Genomic DNA, 19,788 nt, shown 5'->3' on the forward strand with positions numbered 1-19,788 from the left:
CATATTCATACTCGTATCTTATACTCCACTATAAATATTCAAATAGATGCCCTAAATGCTAAATTTCCTCATCGCTATTCGTTGTTTTGATAAATTATAGGTAAGTAAAACTAAAATCATAACCTCAAAATCAAACATGCATGTATTAAGTTCGTTCATATAACATAATATTGAAACACTTTAATCCGTTTTTTTTTAAATATGTAGGTTCGGTAAAAAATATATATAAATACATTAAAAGACTACCTATGATATTTCAAAATGAACTGTTTAATAATTGATGATCTAACGAGTAGGCACCTATTATTGTAGCTGTTAAAATGGACTTTAGTTTGGTGTTAGTTGATCAGTGATTCTGAACCTTAAAGTCATGGAGCACTTTTGGTCATAAGGAAAATTTGCGGTACACCAAAAAACATACAAAGATAAGTTTGTTATAAATGAAGCTGATTATTTTACTGCGGAGAAGTTATTTTAAAAATTACATTAATTAAAATAATACATAGACATCAACAAATAGAGCCGCCAATAATTTTGCAATATTACCAATATTAAAATAAGTCCATCGTTTCTGTGATGTCATTCATTACCAACTTACGAAAACAACGTATTTACGAAGGCGAATTTTCCAGAAGAAAATGATGAATGAAAATATTGATTATATCGGCTGTTATAAACACAAAACGAGTCTAATACAATCCTTTATATATTGAGTATGTTAAATTAGATATTCCTCTCATCTGACAATGATCCATTCCCATGATTTTTTTTCAATTGCTCTAAGTATGATGACATAGAATAAAAGATATCTTGACAGCTGTTGTGAGGTGAGCGCGCACAACTTCACTTTGCAAGGGTGTTGCCATCTAGCTATTGGTAGAAATTATAAATAAATTCTTCTTCTTCTCCGTCTTATTCCTCATTAATGAGGGTTGTGACCCTTGCAGAAGCAATGACTCTTCTCCAGTTATCCCTGGCGCTGCACGTAGCGCTCCAACCACCGAGGTGCCTGCTGCTGCCTTAATTTGATCGGTCCATCGTGCGGGGATATTCCTCTCCCTCTCTTCCCCTCCAGGCTACCGATCACAACCAGTCGTTCCAGGCTATCCTCGTTACCACGCGCAACGTGTCCAAAGAACTGGAGAATCCGTCGGGTACAGACATTGGCCAGAATCAAGCCATCCAAGCGTAAATAAATAAATAAATAAATTTAATTGAAAATTGAAAGGTTGCCCATGCCTGGTTTAGATATTAGAATGGTATTTTTATATTGAAATAGTATATCTAGTACAGGAAATACGCAATCGGAAGTAATCTCGGTTCGTATGATGGAACTATCAGAATATTCAAAATAAAGCAAGACCTTTTTAAAACACAAGTGTAACGTATTATTAAATACGTAACATTATATGTCGGTAACTTTTTAGCGTTACGTCACAGAATCAGACACAAAGATAATTAATTACACGAGGAAAAAAATAACTAACTAAACATCACGCCACTTCACCATAGGGGTAGGCAGAGAGAATAGAACGCGACACCAATATGTACTTGAAAACAATCTTCGACTCTTTCGCATTCATGCATCTCCTCCATATTATCCCATCTTTATCTCAGTCTTCCACTACTTTTGTTCGTTTGTTTTTTTTTAATAGGTTAATAGGCTATTCTGCAGGCAGAATAGTAAGGACAGGGAAGGTAAATGCAAAAAATACATCACAAACACACAGAACAATTGAAAATTAATCTTTCTTGAATTTTTATACTATTTTTTGACATCTCATCAAAGATGAAGAAGAATATGGAAGTCTGGGCATTTACGGGGCTGACGATCGTCATAGGCTGGTTTAAGTGATCACTTTAACCACTTTAATTCTACCCATTATTGACAACCACACCACTCAAATTCTTGGAAGTTTTAAATATATGAACCAATTTAGAAACCTTGTTCTTGAATCACTAGAACTTCACTAGAGACATCTATTGGTGAGATGTAAAGAAGCTTTTTACGAAGCAAAAACTCTTATATTAGTATGAGAGGTCCGAATCCTGGATTATAATCACACACATGAGAAACGCCAGAAAACACCATTTTCATTTTTATTATTAAGCTTATAATTTGACCAGATAATTTATTTACAACATTTTGAGTGTGTCCAAATACTTGTTCACAATATCTCCAATTACAGGAGTTATGAAAATAACTCCTGTAATTGGAGATTTTGTGAACAAGTATTTGGACACACTCAAAATGTTGTTTCTTGAATTTATTTTGCACTTGGTGGGAATCGAATCCGCGACGCCGGTTTCGCAGTCGAGCGTCTACCCAACTACGCCACGGCACCTGTCAAACTATATTTCAACTACTGCTCTTGCTCTTTGGAGCATATTTGCTTTACTGACCATATCGGTCCATGGAATGCGTAGCATTGATAAGAATGGTGATCTTTGATTACATGCAATTCAGCAAGCACTTTCGACTTACGAGGTTATGTTAAAGTAACATCTATAATTACAGTAAAACCCCGATATAACGGACTAATTGTGGGGAAGGGGGTGTCCGTTAAAGCCAAAAGTCCGTTTTATAAATACAGGTATTGATTTTTTTGTTGAAAATATGTACACAATGATTTAGATATATCGCTCACTCCTTTCAACAACGTCAAATATAAAAAAAATTGTCAATTTTCAGTTGAGCATGTTTTCAGAATGCCCAGAAAATGTTCTATTGTATATCCCAGCAAAAGCGGCATATTTTTAACTTAATATTTACCCGCTACAGGGCAGAAAGTGTTGTTTTTGCATTTTGAAGAAAGGGTATTGTTTAATTATTTTTTTAAATACCTAAACTAAATATTTTTCAAATGGAGAAAAAACATTCAGGTTTTACCTAAAAAGACCTGTTGCAAAGTAAAAAGTTCAGTAAGTGACTCTATATTTATTTTTAATATATTGTATTATATTTTTAAACTTTAAAAACGATCTCCTGAAAAATCAAGTTTATTTTATATATGACGTTGTTGAAAGGAGTGAGCGATATGTACGTAAACAATACAAAACACAAACAAAATTATATTTACTGTCTTCGGACTCGTCGAAAAGTGACGTTGCTGTTTGATATATAAAAAGGAATCAAGTTTTGTTGGCACTTTAGAAGTTTTGGGACATAATTTGTGATTATCATGGCCGATAAAAATTGTTTACATGTGGCGACATAATATCAACGGGACGTTTTTAATTATTTCTACATTTAACCTGATTTTTCGTCCATTATATCCTAAGTTCGTTAAATAGACGTCTGCTATATCGAGGTTTTACTGTATCGGTTAGTTCTATGAACAATATGATATAGGAGAAAGTGTCTTATTCACAAATAACGAAATTATGACTTCGGTTAAAATAATTATAATATCCGCATACACACAATGAATGTAATTAATAATAATTATTGCAAAATGAACGGTAAAAAAACTGTTAAGAGGGGATAAACCCTTTAAGTTCTGCAAATTTCATTGAATTTCTTTATAGCATCCTACATATAGGACAGAATTGTGTGATTTAGATTTTTTGTGAACATTTCTTCTGATATTGTGTCTATATGAACAATATTTGTTGTTTCATTCTTAGATTAACATATATATTAACATATATATATATATATATATATATATATATATATATATATATATATATATAAATATATATATTTATATATATATATAAATAAATAAATAAAAAATATTATATATATATATATATATATATATAAATAAATAAATAAATAATTATATATATATATATATATATATATATATATATATATATATATATATATATATATATATATATATATATATATATATATATATATATATATATATATATACATATATATATATATATATATATATATTTATATATATATATATATATATATATATATATATATATATATATATATATATATATATATATATATATATATATATATATATAAAATCAAATATATAAATAAATTTTTCACTGTTATATTTATTCAATATAACCCTGGACTGGTACCTGAAGCGGAGGGCTAATCACCTTTCATATATATATATATATATATATATATATATATATATATATATATATATATATATATATATATATATATATATATATATATATATATATATATTATATATATATATATATATATATATATATATATATATATATATATATATATATATAAAATCAAATATATAAATAAATTTTTCACTGTTATATTTATTCAATATAACCCTGGACTGGTACCTGAAGCGGAGGGCTAATCACCTTTCATATATATATATATATATATATATATATATATATATATATATATATATATATATATATATATATATACATATATATATACATATATATATATATATATATATATATATATATATATATATATATATATATATATATATATATATATATATATATATATATATATATATATATATATATATATATATATATATATGTATATATATATATATATATATATATATATATATAATCAAATATATTAATAATTTTTTCACTGTTATATTTATTCAATATAACCCTGGACTGGTACCTGAAGCGGAGGGCTGATCACCTTTCCTTCGCGTGTTAATGATCAAGATAACACTGCGTTTATATGATGCAGTCTCTTATGCACCATAGGGTGCGGATAAGAGTTTGAATGAAAAAAATATGATATAATAAATATAATATAATATAAAAATATATTTGATTACCTTGACCATGCATAAATTTTATACAGTGCCCTATACACCACTGAGTATTAGTAAGCATCGGCATTAAAAAATATGTATATTTAAAATTTAAACACATTTTTGGCATTAAATTACCACATTTTTTAAAAATTCTTAACACATATCGCTCACTCCTTTCAAGAACGTCATAAATCAAAAAACTTGATTTTTCAGGAGAACGTTTTTAAAGTTTAAAAATATAACACAATGTATTAAAAATAAATATCAAGCCACTTATTGAGCTTTTTACTATGCCACAGATCTTTTTAGGTTAAACCTGAAGGTTTTTTCTCCATTTGAAAAATATTTAGTTTATTTAAAAAAATAATTAAACAATACCTTTTCTTAAAAATGCAAAAACATCATTTTCTGCCCTGTAGCGGGTAAATATTAACTTTAAAATATTCCTCTTTTGCTTAGATATAGTACATTTTCTGGGCATTCGGAAAACATGCACAACTGAAAATTGACGATTTTTGATTTATGACGTTCTTGAAAGGAGTGAGCGATATGATGTTGGTAGACGGTAACTATTAAAAAAAAAAAACAGATTGCCCACAGTGATTAAAATTTTGGCCACCCTGATATAGATTACATCATTATCCATTTCGAAACTCTACCCTTAAGAAAGCGTTAAATGCGTGACACGTCTTTATGGTAAATAAGAATTGTGAACAGTAATAAGACGTAATCATATCGCCTACTCCTTTCAAGAACGTCATAAATCAAAAATCGTCAATTTTCAGTTGTGCATGTTTTCAGAATGCCCAGAAAATGTACTATATCCCAGCAAAAGAGGCATATTTTAAACTTAATATTTACCCGCTACAGGGCAGAAAGTGTTTTTTTTTTACATTTTGAAGAAAAGGTTTTGTTTAATAATTTTTTTAAATATACTAAATATGTTTTAAATGAAGAAAAAACCTTCAGGTTTTACCTTAAAAGATCTATTGCACAGTAAAAAGTTCAATAAGTGGCTTGATATTTATTTTTAATACATTGTATTATATTTTTAATCTTTATAAATGCTCTTCTGAATTTTTTTTTGATTTATGACGTTCTTGAATGGAGTGAGCGATATGATTCGTTTACTGTTGATACTTAGTATAATACTTTGTGCGTGTTGATATATTGTATCAGCCACAGTGAGTTATATATTGTAATACTAAGAAAAGTACTGTAACTAATGATTTGTCTGGAAAGATAATTTGATAAATGCATCACGCATTATTTCTTACAAGATAGAGGAAAAATCAATAATCATATCTTGATATCTCAACATGATGAATATATAAAGAAGAATATGGAAGTCGGCTGTCCAAACTTAAAACACAGTAAGGGACATTTTTTAAATATTTTTTTTTGCCATTTTGGATTAAGTAGATTCTACTTATGAACCGATTTCGAAACTTTGTTCTTAAATCTAGAGACATATAGATGTCTCTACAAATGTAGAGACATCTATTGGTGAGAAGAAAAGAAGCTTTTAATTGAGCAAAAATTTCTGCTCAATAAAAAGCTTCTTTTCATCTCACTACTATTGTTCTTAAATAAGAACAATATTAGCGAGATGAAAAGAAGCTTTTTATTGAGCAGAAATTTCTGCACAATGAAAAGCTTCTTTTCTTCTCACCAATAGATGTCTCGAGTGAAGTTCTAGTGATACAAGAACAAAGCTTCGAAATTGGTACAGATTCTACTCCGAAAGTCCGAGTTAATTTGTATGGCGTCCAATTTCGTTATAAAACGTACAATTTGGTTTTCAAAATGTCCAACTTAATTTGATAAACATCCAATTTGATAAGGCGTCCAAATTGGTTTGTAAAATGTTTAATTCAAACTAAAAAAAACATGTAAATAACACACACAACTGGTATTTTTATTATGACGTAAATTAACACTTTTTAGTGACCTCCAATGCACAAGTATTTTTTTATTAAAATTAAACACTTGAATAATCCACTTTATCGAGTTTTATTTTTATTTACGACTAGTTTCGAAAACGACAATTGTTTTCATCTTCTGTTACAAATTAAAACTAACTGTACCAGAAGATGAAAGCAATTGTCGTTTTTGAAACTAGTCGTAAATAAAAATAAAACTCGATAAAGTGGATTATTCAAGTGTTTAATTTTAATAAAATAATTATGTCATTCCACAAAGTTAATGCCGAATCAATAAATAATACTCGAGTTTTTTTGTTTTTTTTTTTCAAGAGCTTTATTATTGATCTTTGGAGAGTTTCACAATATCTGCATGATATCACTTGGGTTTTTTAATTATTTTCCTCTGGGTTAAAAATAATTTCATATATTTTTTAAAATTTCTACGAATATAGCCTACATAGTTATGGAATGGTATCATCAATTTTAATATGATATTATTTTAGTATCTCACAGTGAGATTTCGATACATTTTACATGATAATTATCATCACTCAGCAATGGTGTATTATTCTCACGCTAAAATTATATCTTCAATCAACGAATTCTTTCATTTCGGCTGGAAATCATATTGTATCATGAACGCATTTAAAAAGTGAAATATCGATCAAGTTACTCGTATATTTATATTCGATTGTGTAGCTCTATATAATCCCAATACACATGATTTTTTCACAAAAACGAGAGTTTTAATTTAACCTTTAAGGCTGAGATTACAGACTGCATCAAGTTTTTTATTGACCTCGTCTTGGTTTTGGTTCGACACCTATCCGCGAATATCGGATTTTGCATGCTTCTCAGTTTATAAACAGGATTCTATGCCTGCTGAACTTTCTGCTTTCCTAATAGGTCAAGAAACCAGTTTTGGTATTTTTATTTTGAAAAAAAAAAAGTGAAAATGTTTAATTCATAAATTTTTATGTCTTTGTAATGGCTTGGCATTTAAAAAACATGATTTGAAAAAATATTTATCAATATTTTACCTCTATTTTAAACGTTCTTTTCGTTTATAAAAATTAATGAATGGATGTTCAACAATGGGGAGAAATGTGAAAGTACAAAAGTGTATAAAAAGATCACTTCAGCCAGACAAATGCAAGGGATGATCAGACTTCCATCTTCTTTCGTATAAAAAAAACCGTTTGCCTTTAAGAGGATACAAGGAAGCAAACTATTAATATACTGGTTATTTATTTCAAATTGGACGCCTAACAAATCAAATTGGACATTTAACAAATCCAATTGGACGTTTTCCAAAACAAATTGGACGTCACATTGTATTTTATAAAAAAGATAGAATTTAAAAAAAAAAAAATTATGTTAGTACAACATATACGTGTATCGTCGGTGTGAATACCCTGCCCACATATTTTATTCTTAAGACTACCAAGTGCGTTAGTCGTCAAGTTGGCAAGCCTGCGCAGCGCGCTGTCTTAGTCTGTGCGCGCGATGTGTACTTTAGTTTTCAGACAATATTTTCAATACTACTTTGAATCATGAGTACTACTTAAATAAATACTGAATATATCTTTAAGAATTTATATTTTTTTATAAAATAAAATATAAGTTTAATTCGTTTTGTAAAACGTCCAATGATCATGTCTTTAAGAACAGTGTCCGTCGATAGTTGCTTCTCGTTGGAAGGGACAAGGTAGAAAGTGAATGAATAAAAGTCCAAGTGTAATTATTTTATTGTTAAACATTTATACTGTAGATTGATATTGTATATATTGTATGTAATGTATATAATCTGATAATTAAAAAAATAGTTCAAATAAAAATTGTAGTAACAGGTAAGTATTTTGGCTCAACACAGGCCATGCCTAAAGAGCCGTAATAGATATAATAAAAAAATGCATCTATCTATGAAATAAATAAAAAATAAAAATTTAAAGTGAAAAACTTATACATTCGTTGCTGTCATCAATAAAGAAGCATCTTTAAAAAGACTGTTTTATCAAGACATTATCAAGACTGTTTATTAAGACATCTTTAAAACTGTTTTAAGACTATCCAAAATGTATAATTAGATGGAATTTTACAATGTGTTCGACCAATAACCACTTATGGGATTGAGGCAAGAGCAGATAATTCCAGAACAAAATCTCGACTTCGAACCTCCGAGATGAAGACTCTCCGATCCATAACCGGAAACACATTGCGAGACCGAGTAAGAAATACCGACATCCGGAGCATGTGTAAGACGGAGGATATCGTGAGGTGGGAACGACAAACGAAGGCGATACTGGAAGGAACATATAAACAGAATGTCAGAAGACAGACTTCCACGTTTCGCCCTCCAAGGAAACCCTGAAGGACGCAGACCCCTAGGCAGACCTCCGTAAAGATGGAAAGACAGCTGGGAGTCAATATCCCAAGAGCGACATGCGGAGGCACAAACAGATCTCTAGGATCTACAAAAAGAAGAAGAATTTGCAAGTTTATCACGAGATTTTTTACTGTAATATTCAGTAGCAGACCTATAATTTTTGCCTAGACAAAAAATTATGATATAAACTATATTTTTTTATATTATTTTTTTTTAAATCTCATCAAAGATGAAGAAGAATATGGAAGTCTGGGCATTTACGGGGCTGACGACCGTCATAGGCTGGTTTAAGTGATCACTTTACACACGTGTAAAATTCACCAATTCTACCCATTATTGACAACCACACTACTCAAATTCTTGGAAGTTCTATATATATATGAACCAATTTAGAAACCTTGTTCATGAATCACTAGAACTTCACTAGAGACATCTATTGGTGAGATGTAAAGAAGCCTTTTTTTAAGCAGAAACTCTTATATTAGTATGTGAGATCCGAATCCTGGATTGTAATCACACACATGAGAAACGCCAGAAAATACCATTTTCATTTTTATTATTAAACTTATAATTTGACCAGATAATTTATTTACAACATTTTGAGTGTGTCCAAAAACTTGTTCACAAAATCTGGATTATCTCCAATTACAGGAGTTATTTTCAGCATTTTATTAGGAGTTATTTTCTTTAGGAGTTATTTTCATGAAAATAACTCCTGTAATTGGAGATAATCCAGATTTTGTGAACAAGTATTTGGACACACTCAAAATGTTGTATATTTTTTTAAGTGAAATGTCAGAAGAAAATTTCAATCACTGTTCGCCTCTGGTACGTATACCTACGCCAGATACATAAATCATTTCGTTGCATCGTCAAGTAGGAACACGCCGTTAATTTCGACGATAAGGCGTCATTACACAAACGCGGAAAATAAACATGTTACACAAATATAATAACACAATTTTCTTACCTCACTTTTCCCCACGTGAGTCCACTTTTCACCCACTCTTAAAATAATGCGTTCCGTCGAGCTCTCGGCGATATCCCACAGTTATTTTCACAGTTTGATCCCAAAACGGCTCGCTTTTCACTTTTATGACGGATAGTAATGATTATTTACAATGGGCAAGCACAAATGTTGAATAATTTGCACAAGGATTTTTGCAGGTAACGGAACTAACTGTATAAAACGTATGACGTAATTATTATTACAGTTTATTTAATAAAGGTTTGTATGGGTAGACAGTAGCGTGCGCAGAGTTTTTTTTTAATAAGTGCAGGGAGTATAGTTTAATATATATATCGCTCACTCCTTTCAACAACGTCATATATCCAACTTGATTTTTCAGGAGATCGTTTTTAAAGTTTAAAAATATGATACAATGTATTAAAAATAAATATCAAGCCACTTATTGAACTTTTTACTGTGCAACAGATCTTTTTAGGAAAAACCTGAAGGTTTTTTCTCCATTTGAAAAATATTTAGTAAATTTAAAAAAATAATTAAACGAAACTTTTTCTTCAAAATGCAAAATCAACACTTTCTGACCTGTAGCGGGTAAATATTCAGTTTAAAATATGCCACTTTTGCTGGGATATATTGTAGTACATTTTCTGGGCATTTCGAAAACACGCACAACTGAAAATTGACGATTTTTGATAAATGACGTTGTGAAAAGGAGTGAGCTATATGTAATATAGGTAACTGTTACTTTTTTGGTATGGGTTTCCGAATGAATTAATTTCCAATTTTTTAAACACTCCTTATCATTCATCGTTCACTTTGTGTAATACCACTTAAAAAAACACTACTTTGTGACAATCAGTTTCAAATAATCATTCCATCATCAGGTCAAATGTAGATAAAAATTAAATTGTTACGGTCTGACATTTATACAAAACTAACATTTTGAAAGAGAGAAAGAAGACAAATGAATCACAATAGGAAAAGTGGACCCGTAGTTAAATTCAATTTGTTATTTATTTTTAAAGTGGTATTACACAATGTAAACGATTTATTTACATATTTTCATTTTTTGGTGGTTCATGAGCCGGCCTAACACTCTTTAAGAGGGATATCTTGGATTATGGGACACCCTGCATATACACAGGCACACACCGCATTCAATGGTGCATAGGACAATGCATCGTATACTCGTATAAGCAGTATTATTTTAAATATATGAAGGAAATATGATCAACCCTGCGCTTCAGGTACCAGGGTAATATATATATATATATATATATATATATATATATATATATATATATATATATATATATATATATATATATATATATATATATATATATATATATATATATATATATATATATATATATATATATATATATATATATATATATATATATATATATATATATATATATATATATATATATATATATATATATATATATATATATATATATATATATAGATATATATATATATTTATATATATATATATATATATATATATATATATATATATATATATATATATATATATATATATATATATATATATATATATATATATATATGCCTCTATATATGGTTTGAGTATACGTACATCACAACCCTTGAAACAAATACTAGACCACGAAAAACACTTACTATTTTCCATAAAATTGTAATTTTATCTCAGATAGTATTGTTTATCACATCTCTTAATAGCTTTCTGCTGATTCAAGTTTCAGAACAGGTATGATGGTCGGTAGTCGAATCTAGGCCAGTGGTTGCTCCATATACTATGTGCAGAACTACTACGCGGTCTGAACTGCAATCATCATTAACACTGAATGAAATTTGACGACTAACGGGATGTGCAAGGGTCCATACAGTTGTCCCAAGAAATCACATGCGTGTTAAAAATTCAATTCAATTAAATATATTTATTTTTAATTAACAACCACATTACAAACTAAAAATTAAAGCGTTAACATTAACAAAAAATCGAAAATAAGGAAGAATACTCTATTTTTTGACATCTCATCAAAGATAAAGAAGAATTTGGAAGTCTGGGCCATAAATATGGGGCTGATGACCGTCATAGGCTGGTTTAAGTGATCACTTTACATACGTGTAACATTCACCAGTTCTACCCATTATTGACAACCACACTATTCAAATTCTTGGAAGTTCTATATATATATGAACCAATTTAGAAACCTTGTTCTTGAATCACTAGAACTTCAATAGAGACATCTATTGATGAGATGTAAAAAAGCTTTTTACTATTAGTATGTCAAAAAATAATATGAAAATAACTCCTGTAATTGGAGATAATCCAGATTTTGTGAACAAGTATTTGGACACACTCAAAATGTTGCAAAAGAATACTCTAGTTGTAGAAAAATCATATAAACGCCCATACCTCGCTATACGGCCGCTAGTTTATATGATGCAGTGCCCTATGTACTATCGGGTGCGGATAAGGGTTTGAATGAATACCTGCCCGACTTATCTGCCTATATGATCTAAGAACATTGCATATATGTGGAGGTCCTCACCAAAACGTTACATTTCCATTTTAAATGATTTTAAGTAGGTAATAAGGAATTCTAGCTTGTAAAATTGTCACGTTTTCGTGCGATTTAATGATTTCATATTGGTTTAACACAGGATTGGTCACGTTTTGTCGCAACTTTAATTAAGATTTCAACAGAATACAGTAAACAGTACAGATTTGCATTTAAATGATATTTTATGTAATATTGGAAATGTAACGCGAGTGTTTTTGCCTTGAATTTTCACTTATGAATTACATGAAATTACAGTAACTTTAAACATAAAGAGTAAATCCACTCACGAATAGGCTATGAAACTTAAAAAGTTGAAGCCTGAGTAGGGTCATGATAAGCGGTGTTGCATAAGCCGTAGTTAGATTCAGAGTCACTTGGACATTAGGTAATTTAAAAAAAATGGAAATGTAACATTATGTCGAGGACCTCCACATACTTATACAAGTTTAAAAAATTAATGCAATATGGATGTTCAATAATAATAAAAAAATCAATGAAAAAATTTAAATACTGATACGTTTAAAATAGTACCGTGTATATCGCTCACTCCTTTCAAGAACGTCATAAATCAAAAAACTTGATTTTTCAGGAGAACGTTTTTAAAGTTTAAAAATATAATACAATGTTTTTAAATTAATATCAAGCCACTTATTGAACTTTTACTGTGCAACAGATCTTTTAAGGTAAAACCTGAAAGTTCTTTCTCCATTTGAATAATATTTAGTTTATTTTAAAAAATATTTAAACAATACATTTTCTTCAAAATGCAAAAACAACTCTTTTTGCCCTGTAGCGGGTAGATATTAAGTTAAAAATATGCCGCTTTTGCTGGGATATAGTACATTTTCTGGGCATTCCGAGAATATGCACAACTGGAAATTGACGATTTTTGATATATGACGTTCTTGGAAGGAGTGAACGATATGCGCTTATGTATACTCACTTGCTTAGTAAGACGCACTCATTGACAGTGTGACACAACTAGAGATAACTAACCTAAAAATTGATATTTTGCACATGAAAATGATAATTTTAATAGTATAATACCACAAAGTATTGTTTGGATCAATGGTGCATAAGATCCGATCACTTAGAAGATCCGAATCATTGAATCTGTACTCTAATACCGAAACAAAGGATCTTTCGTCGTATAAATCGCACCGATAAGGCCGGAGAACTTTTATCACAAATATTATGACGACTAACAGATTTAAAAATAGTTTTTCAAGGTATTTTATAAATATTTTAAGCCATAAACGTGACTTTTAAGTGAGATACTGTTATTCTATCACTGCGGACAACAAATGCGTTCGGCCCTCAACACGTGTTTCGACATTATAAGTAATATTGTGAAATATTTCTGTTTTTATAAAATATTTTTACAATGAATCAAGTGTCCCGGATTATCCGCTAACCCAGACACGGAAAATCGGGAGTGTACCTACTGTAAGTGATTTTTCTCTCTAATACTTATTTATAATTACCCTGGACTGGTACCTGAAGCGCAGGACTAATCACCTTCCCTTTCGGTATTTAAAGATCAAGATTACACTGATTCTGTAAAAATCAGTGCCCTATGCACCATTAGGTGTTGATAAAGGTTGGAAGAAAGAAGGGGAAGTGTTTCAATCAAAATTTTAAGTGGTTCTTATAACAATATTTTGAGTGTGTCACAATCTTAGTTCACAAATCTGGGTTTGTCCTATTAGGGGTTATTTATATTGGTATTTCAACATATTTTAAGAAAAATATGGTAAACCTGGGTATTTACAGAGCTTATGAGCTATCAAAGGCTGATTTAAGTGATCACTTTTTACACGTTTAACATTCATCATTCCACCCATGATTGACAAATTCAATACTAAAAATTTGGAAGTTGTATAAACCTTTAAATTGGCACCATCTTTCACTTGTGAGTTCACAGCACCATCTATTGTTTAGTTGTGTAATTTTATTTTATTTTGCAGAGACCTTCATGATGTTTATGCAATATTCTTCCCGAATTATTTTACATGAATACTAGTAGACTTATGACCTGTCATAGACTAGTTTAAGTGATCACTTTATACACGTGTCCAGTAAATACCCAGACTTCTATATTCTTCTTCATCTATGCTGAGATGTAAAAAATATTTTGGTTCTGGTAAGTTCCTTTTTACACGAAGTGTGTGTAAAGTTTTTCGACTATTTCCAGGATGTATATTTACATTATTATATTTAAATTATTAACATTATTAATATTTACATTATTATTGACTTATGACCTGTCATAGTTTAGTTTAAGTGATCACTTTATATGGTGTAAGTGCAGTAAATACCCAGACTTCCATATTATCCTTCATATATGCTGTGATGTCAAAAATATTTTGGTTATGGTTGGTTCCTTATTACAGGCAGAGTGTGTAACGTTTTTCGACTATTTCCGACTTGCGTTCCGGCGTTTCCGGTCCATTTCCGGCCGCCGCAATGGAAGATTCAGACCACATATACACTCGAGCAGTGGGTAACACACGCTTTAATTACACATGTGCATAGAAGCGTTGTACGAAACGGATTTTGTTAATATATTCAAAGACGTCATTAAGTAAAAGTGAATTACAAATCGCCCAGTATTATAATAAGTTTTACAATGTGAATTTATTTATGTCCGTATTGTTGGAATGAAAATGAAATTATTTTTGTTGAGAAAAAAATAGAAACAGAGACGTTACTATTTATCATTAGAATCCTAACTGTCCATCAAACCTCCCTTAGTTTTTCCGCTTAATTTTCTGCTTAAATTTCTGCTAATAAAAAGCTTCTCATCTCACCAGAGATTTCTCTAGTGAAATTCTAGTGAACTCAAACACTGTGTTTCGATTTTGTTATATTTAGAAGTTCCAAGAATTTTGATAGTGTAGTCATTTATATAAACATATTACATGCATACATATATAGCATATATTTTTATCTAATAACTTTTAAGAAACGTCTGAGACATTACTATCTATCATTAGAATCCTAACTGTCCATCACTTCTCATCCCTTAGTTTATCATCTACCTCCTTCCCTAAACTCCCTTCTTCCTTTGCCTTCCTTATTATCATCAATTTGTGATTTTCATAACTATTAAATAATAATAATAAAACCCTCATCCGCACCCCAATGGTGCATAGGGCACTGCGTCATATAAACGCAGTGTTATCTTGATCGTTTACACATGAAGGAAAGGTGATCAGCCCTCCGTTTCAAGTACCAGTCCAGGGTAATATTGAATATATATTAAAGTGAAAAAATTACTCGTATTTATTCTTACTCTATTTATTCTTCTGGGAATCGAACCCGGGTCCTCCAGAACGGTAGCCGAGCGTGCTGACCATTACACTACGGAGGCGGACAAATTTAATATAAAATATTTTGAACGTCTCCAAACAACTAGAACTTCACTAGAGACATCTATTGGTGAGATTAAAAGAGCTTTTTATTGAGCAGAAACTCTTATATCAGTATGTGAAGTTCGAATCCTGGTTTATAATCACATACATGAGAAACGCCAGAAAATGTCATTTTCATTTGAATTATTTTAGCTTATAATTTGACCAGTTAATTTATTTGCAACATTTTGAGTGTGTCCAAATACTCGTTTATAAATCTGGATTATCTCCAATTAAAGGAGTTATTTTTCATATTATTTTTTGACATAAAAATAAATAATAAAAAACAATAAAATGAAAAGGAGATTTCTAGCGTTTCTCATGTATGAGATTTTAATCAGGGATTCGGACCTTACATAAAAATGAAAGAGTTTCTGCTCAGTAAAAAGATTCTTTGAAATATTATAATTCTATAAAAACAAAAAGTTACAACTCCTTACGTGATCCAACCCTCTTTGCCTTTCTTTCTATCATCAATGTTCAGAATTCTAATGGATCATCGTCATGATGTGTTATTATTGACTAATAAATTAATATGAAAAATCACAAGACTATCAGTAACATTCTTATTGAAATCTGTAGAGAAGTAAGGTAGATATGAAGGTTTAAACTTTAGATATTTTAATAAAACGAAAAACGGACACCGCTATACGTCATCAAATGTTACGTCATCGGGTGTGTTATGGGGCGTATCCTTTATGTATCTGCTTTATAGAGCTGTAATAGCAGTAGTGTGGATTCGTTTCTGTGACGTCATTCGTTACCAACTAACGAAAACAACGTTTTTTAGAAGGCTAATTTATCAAAGGAAAATAATGAATGAAAATATTGATTATATCGGCTGTTGTGAACACAAAACGAGTCTCACACAATCCTTTATAGGTTGAGTATGTTAAATTAGATATTCCTCCCGGGTGATTATACCTTATTACTTTATTCGAGATTATAGGAGTCTCAACTTGAGATAAAACATCTGTCATTTTATATGAAAGAAGATGGAAGTCTGAGCATCCCAGGGCTTACGACCTGGCAATGAAAACATATTTCTTTGATACTATTAGTATACTTAAAAGAAAAACAAAAAAACAATGAATTCATCCCATCAAAGGACAAATTAGCAGTGTCTAGTTTATACGATTAAGAGTATGCAAACCCGAGTGCCCATGATGTAATTGCTATTATCTTTTTCCTGACAACTATTCCTCCTCCGTTTCCTTTCCTGTATATCAGTAATATCCTTCACACACTTCTTTACTTTCATTTGTATTCCGTTAAATATATTCCACTCTTTGATTCAAAAATTTCGGACGCAGTACTGATCACCTTGGCTTCACAGGATAATTGATCAATTAAATACCGTGTCAAACTGTTGCAGTGCCCTATGCACCATTGAGGTGTATATAGGACCCAAAAAAATAGTTTAAATATGATTATAAATAAAAGTGTATTGAGATAGTTTGGGGGTGTGAATCGAATGAGTGAAGAAAGAATAGTAAAACAAATTTATAAAGCTAATGTAGTTGGTATGGAAGCAGAGGAAGATCGAGGAACACTTGGCATGAGCACGTATTTGAAATATTTGAAAATGGTCAGGTCAGGAGTCGGAATAGTCAGCGGGTATGTATGACTAAATAAATAAGTTTTTTTTTTGCTGTAATATTTATTCAATATTACCCTGGACTGGCAACTGAAGCGGAGGGCTGATCACCTTCCCTTCCTGTGTTAAAGATCAGGATCACATTGCGTTTTTATGATTCAGTGCCCTATGCATCATCGGGTGCGTGCGGATGAAGGTTTGATGAAGATGTATTAAGAAATGCATGGATGTGGAAGAGACGAAGATTATTTTAGAAGACATGTTGTTGTGGCGTTCTATTCTCTCTGCCTACCCCTGCGGGGAGCGGCGTGATGCTTAGTTAGTAAGTATTTTTTTAATGAAAATAAATACCCAAAAATGCAAAAATCCTTGTCACAAAATATATATTCACAGCATTAAAATAAATAAATTAAACACCATTAATTTCAATAAAATAATTATAACACTTTAAAGAATAATAAATAAATAAATAATGCGGGTAGATAGGTAGGTACTTCGCGTCTATTTTTTTTAATAAATATTCCACTGACCGTTTATTTTTGTACTTAATCGCTCGTATTCAAATATCTCGATTTTTTTAAATTTCCGCGTTCGAACGTTTGACGTTTCGCGGCGTTCCGGATTGGAGTTGATTTGCCAGCCGCCGGAGTAGCGAGTAGCGAGTAGCGACAGGCCTGCCAATATGGGCGAGAGATAGTTTCACACTGGCGGTGGTCAGCGCTGCACCGACTAACGGATACCATCAATGGCCAATTTCACATTTTACGGTTAAGCGCGAACGTCGCGGTCTTTGCGCCTTCCAGAGTTGGGCGCCGGAGCAGCTGATCCACTAATTAACTAACTAACCATATCGCTCACTCCTTTCAAGAACGTCATAAACCAAAAAACTTGATTTTTCAGGAGAACGTTTTTTAAATTTAAAAATGTAATACAATGTATTAAAAATAAATGTCAAGCCTTTTACTAAACTTTTTACTGTGCAACAGATCTTTTTAGGTAAAACCTGAAGGTTTTTTCTCCCTTTGAAAAATATTAAGTACATTTAAAAAAAATTAAACAAAACCATTTCTTCAAAATGCAAAAACAACGCTTTCTGCCCTGTAGCGGGTAAATATTAAGTTAAAAATATGCCTCTTTTGCTGGGATATAGTACATTTTCTGAGCATTCCTAAAACATGCACAACTGAAAATTAACGAATTTTGATTTATGACGTTCTTGAAAGGGGTGAGCGATATATATTTCGATATTATTATAATCTCTGGATGCAGAATAAAAGTCGATACATTTATCCCTAAAAGTATGTTCATCATTCATACGTATAGTAGTAAATTCATTCTTCAGTAATTCCTTCTCTGTTCAAGCGGCCAGGCTATGGTATGAGTTACCTCTTATTGTTAAAAATTCACCCTCTCTAATAACTTTTATGAAACGTCTGAGACATTACTATCTATCATTAGAATCTTAACTGTGTATCAAACCTCATCCCTTAGTTTTTCCCTCTACCTACTTCCTTAAACTCCCTTTTTCCTTTGCCTTCCTTATTATCATTAATTTGCAATATATATTTTTAATGTTCAAGTACTACTACCCTCTGATTAGAAACAGCTGTATAAGATATCAAACGTTTTGACTAATATCACAAGTCTGTTTTTGGTTGATTGAAAGATATTGCTTTTTAGGAATAAGCCCGCCTGCCAAATCCAAAATCATGGTTTTTGAAAGAGATGAATGTAGATCTGAGTGTGAAATGTTGGTAAATGGGGAGATTTCGGAACAGGTAGATGATTTCATATATTTGGGTAGTATGTTTTCTAGGGATGGAAAGATTGATAAAGACATAGAAAGGAGAGTGAACGCTGGGAACAGAGTGAATGGTGCACTAAAATCAGTTTTAGCAAATAAAAATCTATCAGCGGAAGCTAAACTGGCAGTACACAATGGAGTTCTGGTTCCAACCCTTATGTATGGAAGCGAAGCATGGAGTTGGCAAAAGAAGGATGAAAGCAGACTGAATGCAGTTGAAATGCGATCGCTCAGACGAATGTGTGGCAAAACGATGTTTGATAGATGTTCGAATGATGAAATAAGGAAAGAATGTAAGGCTGAGATAAGCATTATCGATAAAATTAAGAAAGGTGTGTTGAGATGGTTTGGACATGTGGAGCGTATGAGTGAAGAAAGAAC

General features: G+C 30.8%; 1 protein-coding gene across 1 annotated transcript in view; it reads right to left on the minus strand.

The window, feature by feature from the left end:
- Positions 1 to 18,241, minus strand: part of LOC148307096 (uncharacterized) — a 97,751-nt gene extending 79,510 nt beyond the window's left edge. Inside the window, exons 1-2 of the mRNA XM_088263949.1 lie at positions 18,134 to 18,241; positions 10,036 to 10,155 (exon numbers count right to left, since the gene is read on the minus strand). The gene's annotated coding sequence lies outside the window, so the exon portion shown is untranslated. The remainder of the gene's footprint in view (positions 1 to 10,035; positions 10,156 to 18,133) is intronic.
- Between the last annotated feature and the right edge of the window lie 1,547 nt (positions 18,242 to 19,788).

This window comes from Brachycentrus maculatus, unplaced genomic scaffold (assembly GCF_059751285.1).
Source record: "Brachycentrus maculatus isolate JH-2025_06_01 unplaced genomic scaffold, ASM5975128v1 h1tg000210l, whole genome shotgun sequence".
NCBI lineage: Eukaryota > Metazoa > Arthropoda > Insecta > Trichoptera > Brachycentridae > Brachycentrus > Brachycentrus maculatus.